The sequence below is a fragment of the Camelina sativa genome, chromosome 4 (assembly GCF_030686135.1).
Source record: "Camelina sativa cultivar CO46 ecotype springtype chromosome 4, ASM3068613v1".
NCBI classification, from domain to species: Eukaryota; Viridiplantae; Streptophyta; class Magnoliopsida; order Brassicales; family Brassicaceae; genus Camelina; species Camelina sativa.
In genome coordinates, this window is record NC_141883.1 from 20262023 (window position 1) to 20283876 (window position 21854).

The 21854-nt window shown below is 39.1% G+C and overlaps 2 pseudogenes; both read left to right on the top strand.

Moving 5' to 3' along the window:
- Positions 1–588: 588 nt before the first annotated feature.
- LOC104783936 (F-box protein At3g49450-like) lies at positions 589–8877 on the top strand (annotated as a pseudogene).
- Positions 8878–19893: 11016 nt separating this feature from the next.
- LOC104783937 (F-box protein At3g49450 pseudogene) lies at positions 19894–21003 on the top strand (annotated as a pseudogene).
- The last annotated feature ends 851 nt before the right edge of the window (positions 21004–21854 follow it).

Here is a 21854-nt window from a genome sequence, read left to right on the forward strand (position 1 = left end):
TGAGTTTGATCCAAAGTTTATTAAATTGTAATATTTTTGCAAGATACACATATATACATATGTAAGATTTATAAAAAAAAATTAAATATATTTCAAAGAGCTAAAACAACAGTATGATTGGGTGGTAATATATTAATGAAAACTGTTACCTAGCTAAATATAGATAATAATTTATATGTTTGTATGCCAAATTTGATGTCATATATAAGTTGGATCAAAATTTATTAAATTTGATACTTTTGCAAGATACTCAGAAATATATATAAAAAAAGATTTCATTTCCTAAAATATATATATAAAGGTGCAAAACCAACAGTATGTTTGGGTGGTAATATATATAAAAATAAAATTATCACCTAAATATAGCTAATAATCTCTATATACCTAATAATAAGGTTACTGCAAAAGGAAATAAAAGAAAAGAAGATAATGTTACAAAAGAGATAAGATACAGAATCAGAATTGTAAGGGTTTCATTTAGTTTGTAAAATCTTGGACGACCATATATATATAAACTATAGGTTGTTGTTGTGTTTGTCTATCGGTACTCAATACTTAAAGGGTTTCATTTCATTGTTTTTTCATCCAATGTCCGCCAAGAGAAAACGAAAGGAGCACGTCTCCAAAGATGAGGCTCACCTAACCAAATCTTCAACGGACGGGTTAGGAGAAAACTCTGGGACGCTGCCAACTGTGTCATGGTCGAAATACTTTCCAGACTGCCAGCTGCCAAATCCGTCGCGAGGTCTCGTTGCGTGTCAAAGAACTGGAATTCTCTTCTCCGCAACCCATATTTCACCAACAAGTTCCTGACGAGGTCTTCTGCTCGGCCACATCTATAACACTCCCGAACCGCCGTACGGTCGGACAGGATCGCGGACTGCATCGGGACGCCACATGTGTGGGAACCACACCCTGGTGGTCCAGTCGAGGGACAGAAGCTGCAGCTTCCCGACCAGTCCTCCTGGACGCGACTCCGCTCGCGGCTGAGGTTCACTTAGGTTTTGCAACCAATGCATCCCACGCGCGTTGTGTTGACCCGGACAATGCCGAGTACCATTTACACTTATCATGTTTTCCCCGAAAACCGGATATATATTACTTTAATAATTTATTACATTAAAAGTAAATCATCAAAGCAATATACATAGATAGTCGGATAATTTTATAGAAATCGTTTAGGAAAATATAGGGTTTTACAAAGAACACAGAAAACCCTATCTGGTACCCTAAAGTTTGCTCCAGCTCTAGACTCACTTAGGTTTCCTGCAAGACAAAATAATATCATGAGTAATCTAAGATTACTCAGTGAGCCTGGGCACCCCTTTCCTAAACCGGATTCTACTTCCCCAACCGACTACCCCAGCAAGCAAAGAAAACAAGCAAGGCAGGCAATCAAACAACTAATCAAAGCAACGCAACAGAACCAATAGCGGAAGCAATAAGCAGCAAACAAGCGAGAGAGGTTAGAACAACACGACTCAACTCGGAAGATCTAAACTCGCTATTCACGGAGAAAGACGACTAAAGGGAACAAGGACTACTCGGACACTTTAGACTCTTAACTCTTACACAACTCGCAAAGACGACTAGAATAAAACAAGGGATACTTGAAATACTCTAGACTCTTTCACCTAACAAACAAACAAAACATCTATAATACTACAAGGAATACTTGAAATACTCTAGACTCTTTCACCTAAGGGCCCTCGACAATCTGTTCCGTTCCACAACATTTCTCATGCCGAAACCACAAAGGTAACCAGCATGAGCCCACATAAATGCTACATCGTCATCTAGCGGTCACGCTAGTAGCTAGCTAGCCGTGACATTGTCCCGCGCGAGTAGTCATCGGGAACTCTCGCGAGACAAACCGCATTTGGAACAGAAGATCGACTACTCTATTCTAGCTAGGACTCAAGAAACAAATTCGAGAGACTTAGCTAAAATACACAGGACGATTCAAGCAAGAAGATCAAGCATTGCAAGCAAGAAAATCAAGCAAGAAAACATGCAACAATCATCAAGCAACAAGAATGACAATTCATGCAACTTAGATTGTTCTACAAGGATACAACCAATTTAAGCAACTTAAGCAATTTAATGCAACAAGTTCAATTATGCATGCAAGCAAATTTTAAGCGATTTACCCAATTAACTCCTTTAAGTCCATTTACGCATGCAAGCTAACCTCATCCAATTTTATGCAATAAAATTGCAAATAAACTTCACCAATTTAATTCATGCATGTAACCGATTTTAAGCAAGAAATATTGCAAGTAAAATCCTTCAAGTTCCACCATGCATGCAAATCCTTTTTCCCAATCTTAAGCAAGTCCAAATTACTTAAAATGCATCCAAATTCATTTTTCGCATGGTGATTTCTAGCTCAATTTCTATGTGCATTTAAACATGAATTTAGCATGAATCCTACCATATTTCGCATGCATCACTTTAAACAGATTCTAACATGAATCTAGTCTAAATGCAACAAGCAAAGGGTACTTGCAAAGATCTAAAGATCAATGCAGCGCCCCACACACAATTACCGCAGAACTCACTCTGATGCAGCTGATGATGATCGGACTTCACTGCACCACGGATCATACAACTCCCTTCCTCGCGTCAGAAAGCGTCTCTTTCTCAACTCTCTTCGTCCGAAACATCGTCTCCTTCTCGGCTCAACGGCGTCACCCTCCCGAACAACTCTCTCCTCTCTTTGAATTCGAGAGCAAGATCAAGAGGCATATTTATAGGTCGAGCACCCCTTCTCTTCCCCTTAGTGCGTTTTGACAAATGACACACTCAGCCTTGCATGTGGCGCGTGTACACCAAACGCCAGCCACTTGGCAAGCATGAGCTTGCATGTGGCGCGTGTATCACACTTGCCCTTTCATGAAATTTGATTGGCCCAAATCATAGAAACACAATGATTATGTCGCCACTATCTCTTCTTCCTTTGGCAAACGTTGTACCGTCCTATCATTCGGTACGTACGGCATCGCTCAGACACTTCTCGGTCATTGGTCAGTCTTGGTCTGGACTGTTTTCGGTTCCTCCGGATTCCCTCGGTCTTTTATCGGACAACTCTCGGTCTTCTCTCTTCCATCCTTCTCGTCCCTTCTGGCACTTCTCGGACCATACCGTCCTTCTTGGTACTTGACCGTCTCTTCCGCATATGCAGTTTTCTGCGTAAACCGCCACTCCTGATCTGTCTTAAGGTCTCGATCGTACATCCGGCCACTTTGATCTTGGCTCGGTCATTCTCTGACTCGCACATTTTTCCTCGGACTTTCTTCGGCCTTTCTTCTTTGTTTTTCTTCCTCTTCCTCTCTAAGTCTTATCCGGGCCATTTCTTCAAACTTTTATTTTGGGATTTCTGCCCTTAGTGAGGGTCACTACATTCTCCCCCCTCCCTTATAAGAATTTGTCCCCGAATTCTCAGGCTTTCTCCTTCTTTTCTTGTGATGTCGATTCTTCTTGACACATGCGTTCTCGTCTTGTGATTACAAGCACATTAATATCTTCATTGAAAATACTCTTGGAAGACTAAACTTCCCTTACTTCTCCTTGGCTGTCTTGTTGTCATAGCCTTACTCCATGCGACACTTGTTCCACTTACACCATTGGCTGATGCTTTTGGAAAGCTTCTTCATCTCCAGCATCCACTTGGTTCCTCATATTTTCAAACTCTTCAAGTACTAAAGCTTCTTCCTTATTGTACCATGACTCGTCCACTCCTTTAGATTCTTCAACTCAATACTTCTCTTTCTTCAGCTTATGCTTGATACTTCTCTTGACTTTTTAACTTTGCGCTCTATAGGTCTTTAACTTCTTCCGATTTCTTCGGCTTCGCATAGCTTCTTTCCCACTCTACTTGAACTCCATTTTCTTGACTTATATCTTCACTGTCCTTGATTGACTTCAACTCTGGACTTGTTCAAATGATCTTGGTAGAAATTACTGACAGCTATGAGTGAAATGTCCACTCCTCCCACACTCGGTACAGATGATATGATCTGGGATCAACGGACGTTGCGGCCTTGCTCTCCAGCAATGATTATTCAGGTGTCCCGGCATCCCACACGAATCACAAGGTCTCGAATACCTCATGTAATCTGGGTTCAGACAGCGATAGGCAAAGTGCCCCCGCATCCCACAATCCTCACACTCCGCATTCTCTGGGGACAGCATACGTCTAAGCGACGTCCTCCAACAGTTCCTGGTCCAATGTCCAACTCCCTCGCACATATCGCAATTAGGTTGATTCCTCATATGGATTTGGTTCGGATACACCACTCTCTTTCGGGCAGTGGCTCTAGTTCTCAGTCGGCCTCTCGGTTGCAAAGTCATGGACTGCGCGTCCGGCTGCTCTCTCGACTGTATCTCCTGATATGCCATCTTCGACCTCTTCGAACTGCTCTCTCCTTCCTCGAACCTTACATGTCCTCGGTTCAATTTCCTTAACTCAGCCATTTTATCAATCCTCTCCCATTCTAGGTCTCTTGGTTCTTCCTCTTGATCAGCTAACACCATCCGCAAAGGTATAGCTCGAATAGTACTGTTGTGTCTCAGCACAACCTGTTCTGGTACTACTTGGTCTGGCACCACTTGATCTGGTCCACCTTGGTCTCTCACATCTTGGCTTGAACTGGTCCTTGGTCTCGCGTCCTCTCTAGGCTCCACACTTGCGTCAGCTTCTTGATCTCGATCTCTCGGTATCGCTTCTTGATCACTCCTTGGTTCTACCACCAAAGTCGGTATCCCCTCGTCATCGCTTGACAAAATCTCGATCACCTCCACAAACTTCTCCCCTCCTATCGTCGGCTCTTCGGACTTAGGGTCTCCGTCACCTGAATTCTCTTCCCTCTCGGCTTCTGGTACTATAGGCTCACCATCAACTCCATCTGCTCTCTCCGGTGAGTGCAACTCGTTCAACATATGAAGAATTCTTGTAACCGTATCCACTCTCTCCTCCACCGGTTGTTCCATACTGGTACCTCCGGTCTTGGGTGTTACCCCATTCCTACTAGCAGCTGCTTCTTCTCCTGGTGCATACACCTCCGTCAAGAAGTTCAGAATCCTCTCGACTGCCTCCGGGTACTCTCTCATATAATCTTCAGGATTAATATCGTCGTAGTAATCCTCCACAAGTTCCAACAGCAAATTCTGTAACTTATCGGCGAGCTCAACCTCCGCCTTTCCATGATCTCCAATTGGAACAGTCTGAAAATTTCCTTGCGCGTCAATCCTGACTTGGATACGAATCGGCTCACCAATCTCCAACACAACCGTCTGATCATCCTGATCCACTTCCACCTCCTCCGATCCGTCTAGACACTCGGAAGGATCGGTCTCAATAGACAGATTGGCATCGTCTTCGTCTAATAGCCAGTCCACACTCCAAGTGTTCGGATCATTTGGTTCGTGACTACTCTTCGAATCCGTCGACAAATACCCATTGTGAAGCTCACAATCCTCATGTCTTGGCCCCTCTTCCCCTGAACCATCCCCACAACCTGAATCACCTGAAGACATCTAAACCCACAAGAAACAAGGTAAGATGTTAGTCCATTCTAAGGTTCAACTTAAAACTAGACAAGCCAATAACCGGATAAAATTTGTGTTTTTGTGACACATTTACTTGATAAAACTTTGAAAAGCACAAGTGCTCGCAGGTTCGAAAACACCGCTCTGATACCACCGTTGTAACGCCCCCGAACTGCCGTACGGCCGGACAAGACCGCGGACAGCATCGGGATACCACATGTGTGGGAACCGCACCCTGGTGGACCGGTCGAGGGACGGAAGCTGCAGCTTCCCAACCAGTCCTCTTGGACGCGACTCCGCCCGCGGCTGAGGTTCACTTAGGCTTTGCAACCCTTGCATCCCACGCGCGTTGTGTTGACCCGGACAAGGCCGAGTAGCATTTGCAACTTGCCATGTTTTCCCCGAAAATCGATTATATATTACTTTAATAATTTATTACATTAAAAGTAAATCATCAAAGCAATATACATAGATAGTCGGATAATTTTACAGAAATCATTTAGGAAAATACAGGGTTTTACAAAGAACACAGAAAACCCTATCCGGTACCCTAAAGTTTGCTCCAGCTCTAGACTCACTTAGGCTTCCTGCAAGACAAAATAATATCATGAGTAATCTAAGATTACTCAGTGAGCCTGGGCACCCCTTTCCTAAATAGGATTCTACTTCCCCAACCCGACTACTCCAGCAAGCAAAGAAAACAAGCAAGGCAGGCAATCAAACAAACAATCAAAGCAATGCAACAAAAACAATAGCGGAAGCAATAAGCAACAAACAAGCGAGAGAGGTTAGAACAACACGACTTGACTCGGAAGATCTAAACTCGCTATTCATGGAGAAAGACGACTAAAGGGAACAAGGACTACTCGGACACTTTAGACTCTTAACTCTTACACAACTCGCAAAGACGACTAGAATAAAACAAGGGATATTTGAAATACTCTAGACTCTTTCACCAAACAAACAAACAAGACATCTAGAATACTACAAGGAATACTTGAAATACTCTAGACTCTTTCATCTAAGGGCCCTCGATAATCTGTTCCGTTCCACAACATTTCCCATGCCGAAACCACAAAGGTAACCAGCATGAGCCCACATAAATGCTACATCGTCATGTAGCGGTCACGCTAGTAGCTAGCTAGCCGTGACATTGTCCCGCGCGAGTAGTCATCGGGAACTCTCGCGAGACAAACCGCATTTGGAACAGAAGATCGACTACTCTATTCTAGCTAGGACTCAAGAAACAAATTCGAGAGACTTAGCTAAAATACACAGAACGATTCAAGCAAGAAGATCAAGCATCGCAAGCAAGAAAACATGCAACAATCATCAAGCAACAAGAATGACAATTCATGCAACTTAGATTGTTCTACAATCATACAACCAATTTAAGCAACTTAAGCAATTTAATGCAACAAGTTCAATAATGCATGCAAGCAAATTTTAAGCGATTTACCCAATTAAATCCTTGAAGTCCATTTACGCATGCAAGCTAACCTCATCCAATTTTATGCAATAAAATTGCAAATAAACTTCACCAATTTAATTCATGCATGTAACCGATTTTAAGCAAGAAATATTGCAAGTAAAATCCTTCAAGTTCCACCATGCAAGCAAATCCTTTTTCCCAATTTTAAGCAAGTCCAAATTACTTAAAATGCATCCAAATTCATTTTCGCATGGTGATTCCTAGCTCAAATTCTATGTGCATTTAAACATGAATTTAGCATGAATCCTACCATATTTCGCATGCATCAATTTAAACTGATTCTAACATAATCTAGTCTAAATCCAACAAGCAAAGGGTACTTACAAAGATCTAAAGATCAATGCAGCGCCCTACACACAATTACCGCATAACTCACTCTGATGCAGCTGATGATGACCGGACTTCACTGCACCGCGGATCAGACAACTCCCTTCCTCGCGTCAGACAACGTCTCTTTCTCAACTCTCTTAATCCGCAACAGCGTCTCCTCTCGGCTCAACAGCGTCACCCTCCCGAACAACTCTCTCCTCTCTTTGAATTTGAGAGCAAGATCAGACAACTCTCTTCTCTCTTCGGTCCTTCCCGTCCCTTCTGGCACTTCTCGGACCGTACCGTCCTTCTCGGTACTTGACCATCTCTTCCGCATACACAGTTTTTTGCATAAACCGCCACTCATGATCGGTCTTAAGGTCTCGATCGTACATCTGGCCACTTCGATGTTGGCTCGACCATTCTCTGACTCGCACATTTTTCCTCGGACTTCCTTTGGCCTTTCTTCTTTGTTTTTCTTCCTCTTCCTCTCTACGTCTTATCCGAGCCATTTCTTCAAACTTTTATTTTGGGATTTCTGCCCTTAGTGAGGGTCACTACAACGTCTCCTTTTCACTTTTCAAGCTGAGGGTAAGTGGTTTTTCTTCTCTTCACCTGAGTACGTGATTTCAGACAACAGTTCAAACCTTATAGTTGTCGAGAGTCATATGGGTGTCCCTAAAGATTACACCTTTCGAGTTTGTGTCCCTGTTTGTTGATTGTTGTGTACAAAAGATGAATGGGTTGTAAGTGGTAGGAAGGATGCAAAGATGATGATATGTAACCCTACCACAAGACAGTTCAAATCCTTACCCAAAGTGAGATCGAGGAGGGGTCAGGTTATAACCTATCTTGGGTAGGATCCAATCGGAATACAATATAAGGTTTTGTGCATGACAATTTGTGAGCGGTCATTTTCGTCTAAAGCGGAAGAGTATCAAGTTCTCACACTAGGAATGGGCAAACTGAAATGGAGAATGATTGAATGTTCTGTAGACCATTACCCTTATCCTAGGGAGATTTGCATCGAAAGGATATTATATTACATAGCTACTGATCGTGAGTCTGGAAATGATATGATAGTTTGCTTTAATGTTAATCAGGAGACGTTCAGCTTTATTAAGAACAAAGTGTTTGGGTATCCGACAACTTTAATAAACTACAAGGGAAGATTAGGAGGAATTTGTTGTCGATCACATTTATTTATGGATGGAAGAGTTCAAAGCTTTGAGTTCTGGTTTATAGATGACACTGAAGAACATAAATGGTCAAGGCATATTCACATATTGCCGCCTATGTGGAAGGAGCTAGTTGAGGAGACTAAAGTTTACATTGTTGGGATGGTTAATGGAACAAGTGAAGTTGTGTTTTCTCCACTTGTCTTGTCCAATCCGTTCTACATTTTTCACTTGGATATGGAGAGGAACTCTATTAAAAGAGTTGGAATTCAAGGGCTTGGACCTCATAAAGGACAAAACATTTACACCTTCTTAAACCATGTCGAAAATGCGAATCTTATTATGTAATGTTAATTTAATTTTCGTAAGATCAGTGCTTTTATTTTCCTTCTAATTTATTTCGTAAGTACAATATCATTGACTCTTAGACAGTCTATGCTTGTTGTTTCCCATTGATCAGTTATTATGACTATATTATAATTACTTTGATGTACCTTCATCTTTGTTTGGTTACTCCGTCACTGTGTCCATCAGTCCATGCATGCTCTTGTTTACATTAAACAACACTATCTAGCTCGGAGCATTATTGTTCTACTTAAGTTTTATCTGTTGTTTTGACTTTAAACACTATCTATCGGGAATCAAACCCTACTACTTTACATTTTCCTCCACACACCGAAGCCTCCCTTTTAAAATGGGCATATGTTATGCTCCACTTGTCTCGGTTAACAGTATTCAAACCTTTTTTATCATGAGCAACCCACTTTGTATCTTCGTGATATCTACTATATGTTGAACAGAGAATTTAATCCAATGTGCGGTTAAACTTGAACCGTTTTAAGAACTTGGTATACCTGCGAGCATGTAACAAAGATGATTCTCAGGACCCTCAAGCCCATCGCATTATACACAGTGACAGTGAAGTAGAAGGTAATTAGTCATCACGATAACACTTTATTTTATATTCTCACGAATCATTACCTTTATAGATGTAATAAATAAAGCTGCTTCTTTACTTGTCTTTGGTATTGTTCTAAAGATGGCATGTTATATTAACAGGTAGATGTGTCGGTGTTGGACTATAAATATACAATAACAAAATGACTAGAACAGAATTAAACTTTGTGAGACAGATAAAATATATGGAAACTGAAAATTGAAAGATACTAGGGCATAAACATCTCAACTACATATACGTGTTACTCTCTTCAATTAAATTTAGGGATCATTTGCTCTCCACTGCAAGTTCTCTTCAGAAGTGTGGAAATACCTGTTACGTCTAGGCATACCTCATTTCACCTTCGTGAACTGGTTGGTTTTTTGTAATTGGCTGACAGGCTGACTTCATCATCCACTTCTGGTAAAACAATTAAAATCCTCAACCAAATAGTGATCCGGAAGATAGCAGCTCAAGCCACAGTGTACCACTTATGGAAGCAGTGAAAGAATGTTCTTCACAACCACCTAGTACTGTCTCACCAAGCCACTTTCAAGCTGATTGACAAAGAGACCCAAAATGTTATCTCTGCGCATAAACAAAGGAAGCATTTTGGCAACTTAATGCAGCTTTGGATTAGATGATTTCACAATTATCATTGATGTGTTTTCTAAAATTTGTCTCCTTGTTTTTATTATTTTCTTGCAAGGTTTCAAAAGCCATATGTTTGTCTTGTATAACTCCTAAACTTTTCATTTCTAATGATATTTACAAATATATCAAAAAAAATAAAAAAAATTAGTGAGCCAAGCCACTGTCATCTACTACTAGTAGAAACTAGAAATTAAGAAAGAAACAACCGTCTATATAACCAAACATTCGTCTCATTTGCGGGTCCTTTTGGTATCGTTGACAGATTCACAGAAGCAGAAGAGATTGTCAGCTCGATTCAAAAGAAAGCGTTACATGAATCTTTACCCACTCTGGTTTGGTTTACTCACATCACATGTAACCTCCATCCCCTAATTTTCTGATCATAGTAGCTCTATGAATTTCAATGGGCTTTATAACTTTCATACCTTTGGTAAAATGTAACTAAACGTTTCATTATTTTGGTAGTTCACGTTTAAATAAATACTAGATAGTTACCATGTTGTACAACACAAGAAAATGTTTGCATAAAACTTTGCTGTGATTTGTTAATTATTAAATAATAGTATAAATTTAATTTTGTTGTAAACTATAACTGCAAAACACTTATATGTGTTTGTAATACTATGAAAATCACTTATATGTGTTTGTAATACTATGAAAAGAGAACAAGAAATAATAAAGAGAAAGAGGGAGGAGAAGCCACAAGAGTGAGAGAGACTTTCTTTGATCAAAGACAACTTATATATATCATTGTTCTTACAACATCTTATTTATAGTGAAGTCCAAAAAACATGAGTCACACACTTATACACTTAGTAATGACAAGTGGTGAACTACAAAAGACAAGTGGTGTGTTGTGTAATATTACATGAACAAGTGTTATGACATGTGTTTTGTGATGGATTAATCACATTTGTATTTAATAACAAAATTGATTTGTTCTATACATTTTATAATCTTTTACATTTAAATAACTTAGTTTCATACTATGATTTCAACTTGTCTTTGGTCCACGATACAATATTCAAATCCGTGAATATATATAAATTTGGTAAAATCCAGAAAATAGAGCAAAATCCAAATTGAAGCGGTCGTGTTTAGAAATCTCGATTTAACTTTTTGGTTCATTTTTCAGTTGTATATACTATATTGAATAAAATACAACATTTGTGATTTCTTGGATTTTAATTAAGATGTCACTGTGTCGATGTGCAGTGCGAAAAAGAATTTCATAAAATTGGTATAATATTTTATATTTTAAAATATAAGCAATGTTGTATCATATTTTTAAAATATATCTGTCATTATTAAACGATTTAGAAATGCATATATTTAATTTTAATTTTATAAATAAAATTAAGTATTATAATTATTTTAAAGATTTTGTTGTTTCCTAAGATTTATGAAACAATAAATAGATTTGTTAAATAATTTTGAAAATATTTTTTTGTTAATTTATAAAATAATATAAAATTTGATTTTGTTAGTTATTAAATTAATTAAAATGCAATGGGATTTTTTGTAATATGCCACATGATAGTAGGGTTAAACTTTAACAACATTGCTTAAATAAAATTTTATTTTGTTAGTTATTAAATTAACTAGGACTCAGACCCCTCCCCCCCCCCGCGATGTCGCGGGAAGTATATTTAAAAAAAATTAAATTTAAAATTTAAAATTATATATTATGAAATTAATTGAATGTAATAGAATAGTTTAAATACATAAACTGTTAATAAAAAGACAATCATCAAAAGGAAAACTTATAACAAAAAAATATTATGTAGAATAGACGCAACTTTGCAAAACAAATTGTTTAAAATATTATAAATATAAAATATTTTTATGAAGAATTAGGGTAAAGAGTTACAATTAAAAAAATCATTATGACAAACTGATCCTTACTGAAAATATTGAACTAATGGTTATAATGAGTAAGGTAATTTTCTATTAAATAACTATAATTAAAAATATATTTAATTGAGTGAAAAAGTATCAACGGTAAATTAAAATTAAAATACACAACTCTTAAGAACAAAATAAAATAAATTTTAAATATTAAAATAGTTTTTAACAAAAAGTTATGATAAATAGATGCAACTGTAAATTCTATATTAAGGTTTATTAAATTTCTATATTACTATAATCATTTCTAAAATTTTAGTTAGATGATAGAATAACATTGAATATTAGATATAAAAAAACAATATTCAAAATATTTAGATTTAAAATAAAATGAAAAATTTGTTTCAACGAATAATGATTTATTAGTTATTGATGAAGACACAAATATAAATAGATTTCAAAAGATATGACTATTTAAATAGACACACCTATTAAAACGAAACGTTGTGATGAAAAAAAATTGAATAAAATATAGTGAAAAGACATAACTCTACAACGAACAAATACAACTATAATGTCGATCGACACCAACATTCTCTGGTTCGACCAGTTCGATTTAATTATCGATTTGGACCGGTTTGGTTTAGGGAAAACCATTGAACCGAGGTTTAAAAGGGGGAAAAACGACCTAGGGTCGTGTTTTTGTTGTCTTACGCCGTTTGAGAGTGAGAGAAAGAGGAGAAAACAGTTTTTAAAGGTTCTTGAGAAAGTTTGTGAGATTTCAAGGTGTTTTTGGTGAGATCTTGCTGTGGGACTGAGGATCCAGGGCCAGGAACGTGTTAGAAGGTTGCTGGGAGTGTAGGATTCGTTGTTGTTGGTCCAAATCTTCCTGCAAAGAGGTGAGTGCATGACCATGGCTAATCTAAGCCTTTGATTTCCTTGTTCTTGCTTGTGTGTTGTTGTTTTGTGTGTTTTCTTGTTGGGGATTGGTTGCTACAGGTTTCTAAGGATGTTTCCGGCTTGGGTTTTGTGTATTGGGCGATTTGGAGGAGGTTGGGAGCGAGATTCGACTCTCGGCTTCGAGCGGATCGCGATTGCAGATGGAGTGTCGATCGACACCAGCAAATTGGGCATCGATCGACACTGTGGGGTAGTGTGGGTTGACACCAAGGCCAGTGTCGGTCGACACTTGGCTGGTGTCGGTCGACACCTCCCTTCCAGCGAGACATGTTTGATTTCCTGGTTTGTATGTTTTGTTTGTTGTTTGTTTGGAACATTGGAATCATTGTTGCTTGTGTGTATAGCCCAGTAGATGGGAGGATTACCTCACTGAGTGTTTATCAAATACGCACACATCTCAATATGTGTTTGTGGTGCAGGTAAAGGCAAAGTGTGATCGTGGAATCAAGGCGATGAAGAGGACGATGTTCTAGGGATTCAATTGTATGTTGTCTGGTGTTGCTAGGTTGCTAGAGTTGAGTTTTTAGAAACATTGTTAGGTTGTCGGTTTCATGTTTCCTGATGTTTAATTATTGGATTGTAGTTATGGTTTAAGATTGGTTATTTATTTATTGGATATTGGTATTTGTTATTCCGCTGTTGGTTGTGATAGTGGTTAGGTGGCTAGTGGATATGGGATCACTAGTTATAGATTATTATTTATTATTATTATTTATTATTTATTATTTATTTAAAAAAAAAAAAACGGGTCGGGTCGTTTCAGTTTGGTATGAGAGCCCTTACGGTTCTAGGTTTCTGTTGTGATGTATGGGATTGCATGTCTTGATTGATTATGTGAGTTAGTCAATTGTGTGTGGCATGGAGTCCTAGAACATCCTCTTCGAGCCTACTGTGTGATTCCACGGTGAGTTATGTTTCTGTGTTATAGAATAAATTGTTTGCTTAGCCTTTTGTTCATGGTAGTGCAGATGGCTAGAGGGGGTGCTGTTGCTGGTCGTGGTCGTGGAAGCGGACGTGGTCGTGGTAGGGGCAGAGTCCCAGTGGTTAGTGAGACCGAGGACTAGAGTGTGACAGCAGAGGGTGTTGGCGAGTCGTAGGGTGTTCAGAGGGATTCCGTGAGTGTGGTCGGAGGGGGCTGTGTTGATGCTCCAGTAGCCGGTGATGTTAGGGCCCCAGGTGCGGGTGTCCCAGTGATTGGAGTCTCGGGTGTCGACCTTGCGGGTTTGCTGGCACAGTTGTTAGAGCGGTTGCCGCCGGTGGCACCGGCTCAGGCTCAGGTAGTGCCACCAGTGGTGGCGGTGGAGCGGCAGCCAGTGGCTGCGGATGTGGGGGTTCATTCTCGTTATATCAGCATGCTGACAGAGATGGGCGTATTCGTACCGAGCGGTTTTCGGGAGGTACAGATCCTGCCGCTGCGGAGGCATGGAGGACGAGTGTGGAACGTAACTTCCATACTCTGAGATGTCCTAAGGAGTTTTGGGTGGACATTGGGGTCCACCATTTGACTGGTTATACCCAGTTGTGGTGGAGTTCTGTGGCAGCCAGGAGAATACAGAGGTAGATGTCTTGGGCTGACTTCGTCTTGGAGTATTTCCCTAGAGAGGCACTGGATAGGTTGGAGGTGCAGTTTTTTCAGCTAGCTCAGGGAACCCGGTCAGTGCGGGAGCTTGACTTGGAGTTCAGTCGACTTCTAGGGTATGGAGGTCGGGATATGGAGTCTGAGGAGGCTCAAATCCGGAGGTTTTTGAGGGCCCTACGTGACAATTTGAGGGTTCACTGTAGAGGGCGGAGTTATGCTACGCGTGTAGAGCTGGTTGAGACTGCAGCAGAGATTGAGGAGGACATCCGGGCACAGTCAGTGGCGGTTAGTCCAGCAGTTCAGCCTAGTAGGGCTCAGCAGCAGGGTGGTTCTAGTAGGGACGGTAAGCCTGTGCAGGGAACCAAGAGGAGGTGGGAAGCTACGCAGAGGCCGAGTGGTGCGAGTTGCTTTGGTTGTGGGAGCAAGGATCACAGGATTGCTAGTTGTCCCCAGAGGATTGCTCCGACGGCAGGGGTTCGTGTGTGCTATCATTGCAGGGAGTCGGGGCATATCAGGCCCATGTGTCCCAAGTTGCAGCCGGTGGCAGTGGCGGCGTTGCAGCAGGTGGCACGGATTGAGCAGGCGCCACGAGCTTACATGACTGTAGAGACTGGTGGAACCAGTGCTGGGGCGATCACAGGTATAATTTCTGGTACTTAATCTTTGTGAATTCTTAGTAAGTTCAGATTTAATGTTTCCTGGTGATAAAGTGTTAGGTTCTCAACACATGAGGTTTGTGTAGGGACCTTGTTGCTGGGCGGGTTTAAGTCCCATGTTATGTTTGATTCTGGAGCTACTCATAGCTTCATTACTCCAGAGTGTGCAGAGAGCTCGGGGATCAGAGGGGATCCCGGGGAAAATACAGGAATTGTCAGAGTTGCGGGACGCAAGTTCCTGAGGGTTATTGGACGATTCAGAGGAATTGATATTCAGATTGCAAGGGAATCGTGGCCAGCGGATTTTCTTATCAGTCCAGTGGAGTTGTATGATGTTATTCTCGGGATGGATTGGTTGCATCGACACATGGTGCATTTGGATTTCTATCGGGGTAGAGTGGAGTTTGAGCGTCCAGGAGGGAAGTTGGTTTTTCAGGGTATTAGACCGACTTCGGGGAGTCTCGTGATCTCGGCCATTCAGGCTGGGAAGATGATCGAGAAGGGCCATGAGGCTTATTTGGTTACCATATCTATGCCAGAGTCAGTGGGGAAGTCTACGGTTAGCGGTATTCCAGTTGTAGAGGAGTTTGAGGATGTGTTCTAGTCGTTGCAGGGGTTACCACCATCTCGGTCTGATCCTTTTACGATTGAACCGGAAACAGGGTCGATGCCGTTATCCAAGGCTCCTTACAGAATGGCTCCAGCAGAGATGGCAGAGCTGAAGAAGCAGCTAGAGGATTTGTTGAGTAAGGGATTCATCCATCCTAGTGTATCACCGTGGGGAGCACCATTGCTGTTTGTCAAGAAGAAGGATGGGAGTTTCCGGTTGTGTATTGATTACTGGGGGTTGAACTGGGTCACTGTGAAGAACAAGTACCCTCTTCCTAGGATTGATGAGTTGTTGGATCAGTTGAGAGGTGCTACTTGGTTTTCCAAGGTAGATCTGGCGTCAGGTTATCATCAGATACCGATAGATGAGGCAGATGTGAGGAAGACTGCACTTAGGACGAGGTATAGGCATTATGAGTTTGTGGTGATGTCATTCGGGTTGATTAATGCACCAGCAGCGTTTATGATATTGATGAATAGTGTGTTTCAGGAGTTTCTGGATGTATCTGTCATCATTTTTATCGACGATATCCTGGTTTATTCTAAGAGTCATGAGGAGCATGTAGTGCATTTGAGGGCAGTTATGGAGAAGTTGCGGGAGCAGAAGTTGTTTGCTAAGTTGAGCAAGTGCAGTTGGCACAGGAGAAGGATTTGGGGCTTGTGAATGCCTCAAAGGATGTTGATTCAGAGTATCAGGTTTCGGCTAATGGTACTATTCTGGTGCATGGGCGGATCTGTGTGCCCAAAGATGAGGAGTTGAGGCAGGAGATTCTGAGAGAGGCTCATGCTAGCATGTTCTCTATTCATCCGGGAGAGACTAAGATGTACCGAGATCTCAAGAGGTACTATCACTGGGTCGGGATGAAGAAGGACGTGGCTAGTTGGGTTGCGAGGTACGATGTGTGTCAGCTAGTGAAGGCTGAGCATCAGGTACCAGGTGGTTTGCTGAAGAGTCTTCCCATTCTAGAGTGGAAGTGGGACATGATTACTATGAACATCGTGGTTGGGTTGCCAGTGTCCAGGACGTTTGATGCTATTTGGGTCATTGTGGACCGGTTGACTAATTCGGCACATTAAGAAGACTGATGGAGCAGCGGTCTTGGCTAAGAAGTATGTGAAGGAGATAGTCAGGTTGCATGGGGTGCCAGCGAGCATTGTGTCTGATTGGGATTCCAAGTTCACTTCAGTGTTCTGGAGGGCATTTCAGGCAGAGATGGGCACTAAGGTGCATATGAGTACAGCTTATCATCCCCAAACAGATGGACAGTCAGAGAGGACGATCCAGACGTTGGAGGATTTGCTGAAGATGTGTGTTTTGGATTGGAGTGGCCATTGGGCAGATCATTTGAGCTTGGTAGAGTTTGCTTACAACAACAATTATCAGGCAAGTATTATAATTGGCTCCCTATGAGGATTTGTATGGGAGGTCGTGTCGTACACCGTTATGCTGGACTCAGGTGGGGAAGAGGAGCATTTACGGGGCAGATTTTGTTCAGGAGACCTCAGAGAAGATTCGAGTTCTCTCTGACTGTCCATCTGTCTGGGGATGCTGGACTCAAGTGTCGGTCGACACCAGCAAATTGGGAATCGATCGACACTTGGCTGGTGTCGGTCAACACCTCCCTTCCAGCGAGACATGTTTGATTTCGTAGTTTGTATGTTTTGTTTGTTGTTTGTTTGGAACATTGGAATCACTTTTGCTTGTGTGTATAGCCCAGTAGATGGGAGGATTGCCTCACTGAGTGTTTATCAGATACTTACGCATCTCAATATGTGTTTGTGGTGTAGGTAAAGGCAAAGTGTGATCGTGGAATCAAGGTGATGAAGAGGAGGATGTTCTAGGGACTCAATTGTATGTTGTCTGGTGTTGCTAGGTTGCTAGAGTTGAGTCTTTAGAAACATTGTTAGGTTGCCGGTTTCATGTTTCCTGATGTTTAATTATTGGATTGTTGTTATGGTTTAAGATTGGTTATTTATTTATTGGATATTGGTATTTGTTATTCTGCTGTTGGTTGTGATTGTGGTTAGGTGGCTAGTGGGTATGAGACCAATAGTTGTAGATTATTATTTATTTAAAAAAAAACACGGGTCGAGTCGTTTCAACAACTGTTTGAGATTTTTAAAAAGAACAAATAAAACCAATTTTTTTTACAAAAAAGTACAACAAAAAGTCACAATTGTTGTTCTCATTTATTCAGATTGTTATGATTATTTATAAATATTAAAATATTTTTTTAAACGGAAAGTTAAGATAAATGACACACCTGTAAATTCAATATTAAGTTGTATAAAATTTCTCTATTGCTATAATCATTTCTAAAATTTTAGTCAGATTATCGAATATATTCAATTATCTAGACTCAACATAAAATGGAAAATTTGTTTCAACGAACTTGTTAATTAGTGACGAAGAGACAAATATAAAGAGAGTTAAAAAAGTATGACTATTTAAACAGACACACCTATTAGAACCAGAAGTTGTGATGAAAAAATATAAATAAAATATAGTGAAAATACATAACTCTACAATGAACAGATACAACCATTTGAATTAACAAAAACAAATAAAAATATTTTTTATGAAAAGGTACTACTAATTAAATTTTCTACAGATTTTTTGAAAAAATATTCAAAAAGTACGATTGAAAAAACACAACTTTTGGTGGCATTTATTCGGATTGCTATTATATATAGGTACTTTCATTAATTATTTTATATATAAAACTAATTAAAAGTTATAAATTAGATTCATCATTCCAAAAATCTTTTGTTAAATCAAGAATTGGAGAAATTTCTTACTTTTAAAAGAATAAATGCTAGAGAATAATTTAGAGAGCTGTAAAAACCGTTGAAATTGAAATTTTATATTATTTTGTGTCATTGCAAAAAAAAACAGTTCAAAAAGACAAATATATAGATTTCAAAAGATACGAATATTCGAATAGACACAACTCTACAATGAACAGTTGCAACTTTACAAAAAGACCGTTACAATGAACAATTGCAACTTTGTGTAAAACACACAATTTAAAATTTCTACAGATTTTTTTGGAAAATTATCCAAAAAGTACGATTGAAAAAACACAACTTTTGGTGGCATTTATTCTAGATAGATTCATCATTCCAAAAATCTTTTGTTAAACCTATAATTAGAGAAATTTCTTGATTTTTAAAAGAATGAATGCCGGAAAATAATTTAGAAAAATGAATAAACAGTTGAGATTGAAATTTTAATTGATTTTGTGTCATGGCAAAAAAAAATAAAAACAGTTCAAACAGACAAATATATATAGATTTCAAAAGATGCGAATGTTCCAATCAACACAACTTTACAGTGAACAGTTGTAACTTTTCATAAATAACTGTTTTAATGATCTATCACGACTTTTCAGAAAATATCCAAAAGGTACGATTGAAAAAACACAACTGTTGCCCGCATTTATTCGGTTTCTTATTATTATATAGATTGAAAAAATACAACTGTTGCTCGCATTTATTCGGTTTGTTATTATTATATAGATTAAAATGCAATGGTATTTTTTGTAATATGTCACATTATAGTAGGGTTAAACTTTAACAACATTGCTTAAATAAGTATATATATAAAGATAAAAAATGCACAAAGTACCATCACACCAGGGATCGAATCCTGCTCCTTACGAATGTAGGGATTAGGCTAATGGATCGGCTTGTTGTGGCCCAATGGTTGACAAAAAAAAAAAAAAAGATAAAAAAATGCAAAGAGGAAGGATACCCAAATATTAAATTAAATCTAAGCCATGAATTTTTATTTCCATCAAGTAATCAATATAGTATATTCTTAATGAATTGATTGTTTTAAACAAATATTAGTTGGATTAATTTAATTTACAATAATTGTCACTATAATTTTATTTTGATTTAGTAATTAACTTATATGATCATTTATGTTAGTCAATATACCAATTACTCTGAACCTAAATTCTTCCTTAAATCATTAAAAAAAAATCTTATTCCTTTTTTATCTTGGATATCTTTCCACATTATTTCAGTTTCTTGCCTACTATTTTTTTTTCTTTTTTTAAACAATTTATCTCCTCAAGAGTTAGAGGCTTAGAGAGTCGGTGTGGAGTGTCTGAATCTCAATGGGTTTAACCATATCCCGACGAAGTAAAACACCATCTTTTTTCTCGCCTATCCCAAATGATCTCTTGCTTGAGATAGTCTCTAGATTGTCAGTGGAAGACTTAGCGAGGTGCCGTTGCGTGTCGAAGCAATGGGCTTCAGTTCTCAGACGTCGCCTAACCAACTCCTCGACTAGTCCTCATCTCTTGTTCACCTTCCATCTCAACGATAAGTGGGTCTTCTTCTCGGCACCCCAGCCTCAAAATCCAGACCAGAACTCGTCTCTTTTAACAGCCGAATATCACATGTGTTTCCCCACCAAAGACTGTTCCTTTGGCATTTGTCCACCTGTCCGCGGGCTGATATGTAATAGAGATAGGGGTTTCATGGTATGTAACCCTAGCATAGGAGAGTACAAAACCTTACCCAATCCAACATGGATGAAGGCTGAAATGAGAACCCTTTTTGGGTTTGATCCAGTCGCAAAACAATACAAGGTATTGTGCGTGCACGTATGTAGAAACCCCTCTATTCAGAAAGCTAAGGTTCTAACATTAGGTACAGGTATACTGTCATGGAGAAAGATTACATGTTCCCGACCTCATAATCCTATAGGGCGTTTTGGGATTTGCATAAGTGGAGTTTTGTATTATGAAGCTCTTAGGAGAAGTAGGTTTCAAAATTTCATGATAGTTTGCTTTGTCTTGAGCTCTGAGAAGTTCGAGTTTATTAGTCCACCACCTACGAAGGAACTATGGCATATGCATCTGATCAATTACAAGGGTAAATTAGGTGCGCTTGATCCGATGCTAGTTTTTGGTACAACTGAGAGTATTGAGTTGTGGGTTTTAGATGATGCCGATGAAGGGAGATGGTCGAGGCATATCTACATATTCCCGCCTATTTGGAAGAATTTAGTTGCGACAGAGGCCATATTTCGTGTTGACGGGATGACTCTTAATGGTGAAATTGTGTTGTCTTCATATAGTCCTTCCGATCCTTTCTACGTTTTCATCTACAATGTGGAGAGGAATACAGTCACAAAATTTACAATCCAAGGGTTTGGATCTCGTAAGGGTTCAGGGATTTCCACCTTTATAGACCATATAGAGAATCTGAACCCTATGTAACTGATTAAGAACTTCATAAGACTTCACAAATACCGTCCTTATCTCTTCATGGAGTTGTCGATTATATTGTTCAGTTTTATTTTGTTTTATTTTGTTGTTGTTTTTTTTTTTGGGTTTTTGTCGACATTGATTGCAGGGGTATTGGATGATTAATTATTTTATGTTTAGTTTGGTATGGTTAAGACAGTCACTCCTTTTGACTTTTCTTGTTATATCATCATAACATTTTTTTTATTAATTTACAAATGATGACAATCGATCAATTTTAACTACATGTAACACATACGATGAACATCTATACGAAAGACATGTAATTCTCTTCGCAACCCTTAAAATCTCTCTAAACAAACACACACAATACTTTGTTGAGCCATCTCGTTTGGTCTGGTGTGAACAAACATTCTCCTTACCCGTTTTGACCCTTTTCCACCCTCTCTTTAGAAAATTCTAATTTGTAAAATTCGATTAGATAAGACCAAACTGTCTTATATTCCATTATATTTACGAAAATCCTTTTTTCTTTACATAATTTAGTTATTTACTTGACAATATTTAATACTATCTTGACAGTTGACACACATGCATTAAAATCTTATACATATTAGGTTTATTGAAATCCATACTTTTAATTAATAAATGTACTTTGTTTTCGTTCGTCACATGAGTACTTAATCCAAAGTTTTTGGATATGACAGGAGTATTTTGTTTTTCATCTTTAGAGTTGATATGACAAGATTTATCATCCATACTATGTACACATATTTAACTTTAATTTATTAATAGTACCTTCAAACACTTACTTACACATCTTAAAATCCTATTAGACATTATTTCAATGTCTGGCCTGTATA